Source organism: Mustela nivalis (genome assembly GCF_964662115.1).
Source record: "Mustela nivalis genome assembly, chromosome: 15".
NCBI lineage: Eukaryota > Metazoa > Chordata > Mammalia > Carnivora > Mustelidae > Mustela > Mustela nivalis.
This window is the reverse complement of record NC_139034.1, coordinates 55,736,039-55,740,705: the sequence shown is the minus strand read 5'-3', so window position 1 is coordinate 55,740,705 and position 4,667 is coordinate 55,736,039. Positions and strand designations below refer to the sequence as shown.

The window sequence follows — 4,667 nt, the reverse complement described above, 5'->3', positions numbered from 1 at the left end:
ACCGCATCTAGCTGACTCTGTTTGGATCACAGGTCCATGGCTGAGCCAGTTGCTGTGGCCAAGGGAATCCTTTGATTAGACCTAGGCCTTAGGCTCAACTCCTGAGCAACTCTAGAGTGTATCGCTCAGAGTGCCAGAATGCGGGGCCCAGAGGACATCAGACTACCCCCTCGCAAAAGAACAACTGGTGGAAAGGGGCAGGTAACATGCCTCCACAACACTGGAGACCACAATATTATTTCTAATGATAAAAATCTAGAAATTACCCACAAATGAGTTAAGTGAAAGATGCTGGAACCGAAATATGCATGCACATGGCACACAATACTACAATCCTCAAACATTCACCCCGAGCCGAAAGTATAGCAAAAGTAATCCCTGCCGCAGAAAATATGGCTGGACCAGAGTAGAGAGAAGAGGGTTGCTATGAGGAGGAACACAGGAATTACGTGCCACAACACCATGCTATTAATTAATCACCACAGAAACAAACATTTGGAGAGAAGTTCATTTTGTTTCAAGCATCTTTATCTTTAACATTGTCATAGTCAAAGAAAACATCCAAGACATGCTTTAAACATGTACCTTCCTCTTTTTTTTTTAATCTCATCTTCCAAGAGAAAAATCAAGGAAATATCAAATTCTTATGTCAGAAATAACCTCCAGGTTTTTATTAAAAGCAAAAACTGTACGCCATGTCTATCGGAAAGTTCAACACTGTATGTTGACGAATAAAGCAGCGAAGAGGAGGGTGAGTAAAGAATTGAAGATGGCCCTAGACCTGTGTTTGTCACCTTCCTGCTTCTGAAACCTTCCAAGACTTGTCCTCACACACCCACACAAAAATAGTTCTTTCTTTAAATTATCTATTGATGAGGATATATATATATAACAAGAAGTCATTGTGACTCGGTAATGCTTTTTTTTTTCTCAATTGTGTTTTATTAATACATCTACAGTCTTTATTCTGTCAAATATGTGCTTGGCATACATGGAGGTCCCCACTACAGGGTGAAGCTGGTAAAGCCTATGCAACTTCTGTAGAACAGGAAAAGACTTTTTATAAACCATACAGAGTAAAAGTTCCTAAAATCCCTCTTTAAGCACCTCTCCCCCTCCCTTGATTTCCCACTCCCAACAGCCAGTAGCACTCTTTCCCACTCTCCTCACCAGTCCAGCACTCCTCTGCTTCTGGTTTGACACCTCTTTCATCACAGTGTGCTACTGTCTTTGTTTTCATCATGATCATGAGGGCCAGCTCCTTGAATTCTCATGAGAAAAAGGTCCTCTGAATCATTACACTTGATTTCATTCTGGTTGCCCTCCCATGACCACCTCCTTCCAGTTACAATGTCCTGAGCTTCCCGGCCCTTACAAGGCTTACGCTGGGTCCTGGCAATCCTCAGTTTTGATCAAGCTTTCCCCCAGGATCTATGCCTTCTTGTTTTCCCTGTCCCCTGCCAAGGGGAAAACCAAGCAGTCTTCAAACTTGGTAGTGTTGCTCATTCTCCAAAGAGGAAAGGCTTTCCAGGAATGGGAGGAGAGGTCTCAGTCCTTCTCTAGCCATATTGTTCTTTTATAATGGAATTCTAAAGCCAAGAGTCTGCGTCTTCCCCCACTACTTTAATGTAGAAACCCAGGGAATAACTCTTACAGTGGAAATTTCAAACCAAGAAGGGATGGCAACATCTGGAAAATGAGGGCATTTTAGAATCCTGTCAAAATCTGCCCCCAAGGGCGTCTGGGTGGCTCAGGGGGTTAAGCCTCTGCTTTCAGCTCAGGTCATGATCACGGGGTCCTGGGATCGAGCCCTACATCAGGCTCCCTGCTCAGCGGGGAGCCTGCTTCCTCCCTCTCTCTCTCTGCCTGCCTCTCTGCCTCGTTGTGATCATTCTCTCTGTCAAGTAAATAAATGAATCTTAAAAAAAAAAAAAAAAATCTGCCCCCAAATCTTCCTTCTAGAGATTTCTTGACTCTGTTTGGAATTTGATGTCTGTTTGTTTCTCCTGATAATTTTCCTGAGTGAATTTCTTCATGACATCCCTAAATCCCCCCATGTCTGGCTGTTGACTCTCTGACCCCCATCTAACCCAATATCAAAAACAATCCCCTTTTTTTCTTTGAATTGGAACTATTCATATCCCCCAGGGATAGTGTGATCTGTTAATATGTTGTCCAGATGAGAACACATTAGTGCATAAGAGAGAACTGTTCATTCACCTGGGACAGCAGGTATAAGCCAGGCCTCCCCTGAGCAAGCCCCTGGTGAGCAAAGCCTATATGATTACCCAAAGACCCTAACTCAGAGCCTTGTCCTCAACAGATACTCAGTAAATACCACTTCACTGGATTCTTGGATCCAGTTTGGATCCAGTGTGTTGTGTCATTTTTCTGATGTTCTGTTAATGCCATAATAGATTTTAAAATGCCACTGTTTGTCTTTTTTTTCTTCTGTTTTATAACACCAGTTGTATGCAGCAAGATTGTCTGAACAATCTTAAACAGTCCCTATCAAACCTTTTTCTAAAGATATTTTTAGCTCTCTTTCCTAATGTACTAGAAGGAGGCAATCCTCTTCTCATGCCCAGCACGGCCATGGCTCTTGGTCCCAAGAAGTGTCTGAAGAATGTAGCAGCTCCAAAGCATTGGCTACCAGATAGACTGACCAGTATGTTTGTCTCTTATTCATCTACTGGTCCCCCTAAGCTGAAAGACTGTCCCTCCTCATCATTTTCCTACGGAAAAGACTTAAGGATGGCCTGACAGGAGATGAAGTAAAGACCTGTATGCAATGTTTTATTAAGATTGATGACAAGGTCCTGTCTGCGGCCATACCACCCTGAACGCGCCCGATCTCGTCTGATCTCGGAAGATTGATGACAAGGTCCAAACTGATAGAACTTACCCTACTGATAGATGTCATCGGCATTGGCAAGACTGGGGAGAATTTCTGTCTGATCTCTGACACCAAGTGTTGCTTTGCTGTTCATTGGATTATACCCAAGAGGCCAAGTATTAGTTTTGCAGAACGAGGAAGATCTTTGTGGGGAACAAAAGGAACCCCTTATCTGGTGGCCCACAGTGCTCACACCATCTACTATCCCCTCATCAAGGTGAATGACACCACTCAGATTAATTTGGGGGCTGGAAAGATTACTGATTTCAGCAAGTTTGACCCTGGTAACCTGTGTGTGTGGTGACCAGAGGTGCTAACCAGGGAAGAACTGATCTGTTCACCAATAAAGAGAACACACACTGGTTCTTTTGATGTAGTTCAGATGAAGAATGCCAATGGTAACAGCGTTGCCACTCGGCTCTCTAACATTTTTGTTATTGGCAAAGGCAACAAACCATGGATTGCTCTTCCTTGCAGAAAGGGTATCTGCCTCACCACTGGTATGTAGAGAGACAAGGGACTGGTGAGCAAAAGAACAGCGGGTAAAATGGTCTCCAGGTGACATGTCTAGGAAGACATGATTGAAATTATACTTAGTTAAAGATAATACAGCGTGATTAAAAATAATAATAAAAAATAAGATTTTTTAAACATGCCATAATGTGTGCTCTGCAAGGAAAGGGGCTACAACCACAAGCACAGAGGATCCATGGTGAGTCCTTGCAGGGAAGGTCTACTGCGGGGCCCGTGCAGGGAGCCAGGTGATTACAATGAGGATGAGAAGTGCTGTGATGGGAACTAAAGTGTGCATCTCATACTCTTAGCTCATACTCCTCCTCCCCACTGTACACCTACCACCCTGCTGGTAGTGCCCCTTTACCTACTGCCCCTCCCTCTTCCTTCCCCTGTTCCCACCACAGCATCCAGTACATCCCTAAGTTCATTCAACTCCACTTCCGAAATATCTCTCAAATCTCCTCAATGCTCTTCTTCCCACCATCTCTCTTCCAAGGAAAAGAAAGCTGAACTATTTTTAGCACGCACAAGCTGCTAAAATCTGATTAGAGGAGGTGAGGACAGGATGACATGGAAGGAAAAGGGGGTCAGGCATTAGAAAGAGCCTCACGGAAAACCATCGTTAAAAAGAAATCACAAGGAAGGTTGAGCAGCTGAGCGAGTTAGACAGAAAATCTGCAGAGTACACTATGAGAGAGACCAAAGGAAGTTTCCAGAAGGAGAAAGTGGTCAACAGTGTCAATACTGCCAAGAGATCAAATAATATAAGAACTGAGAAGAGAACACTAAATTTAGCAAAGTTCATCACTAGAGATGATTTTTTCAAAATCAAAGGATTGAACACGTATTAGTTACAGGACCTTCTTTAAAGCACACAGAGATTTAAAGATCTGAGTTGCTTCTTTCCAGAGGCTGATCATGTAGTTTATAAGCAAAGTTGCAAAGGCACCAGAAATATTCCCTCCCTCTTCTGCAGCCAAAAAAACCTGTAAATACTACAGTACATAATGAGCCAAATGAGTGGTACAAATATATCAAGTTCTCTGGAACGAATACTATAAATCAGGAAGTTGTGTTTTTTCTGATACTCTGTATTTTAAGATTATTGTTAATACCCTGGAGTACTTCCAGGTAAAACAGCCAAGATGGAGAATGATTTAAAAACCACTTTAATAGAAAAAAAAAATTTTTTTTTTCTAATAGAAAACCATTTACTACAACCTGGGTTGTATTTGGATTAGTCAAGAGAGCTGGT

At 42.6% G+C, this 4,667-nt stretch overlaps 1 pseudogene across 1 annotated transcript; it reads left to right on the top strand.

Annotated features, from left to right (window-relative positions):
* The first annotated feature begins 2,595 nt into the window (after positions 1–2,595).
* LOC309849201 (small ribosomal subunit protein eS4 pseudogene) lies at positions 2,596–3,404 on the top strand (annotated as a pseudogene). The gene is made up of 2 exons: positions 2,596–2,816; positions 2,885–3,404. The product of its transcript is annotated as a small ribosomal subunit protein eS4 pseudogene (transcript).
* The last annotated feature ends 1,263 nt before the right edge of the window (positions 3,405–4,667 follow it).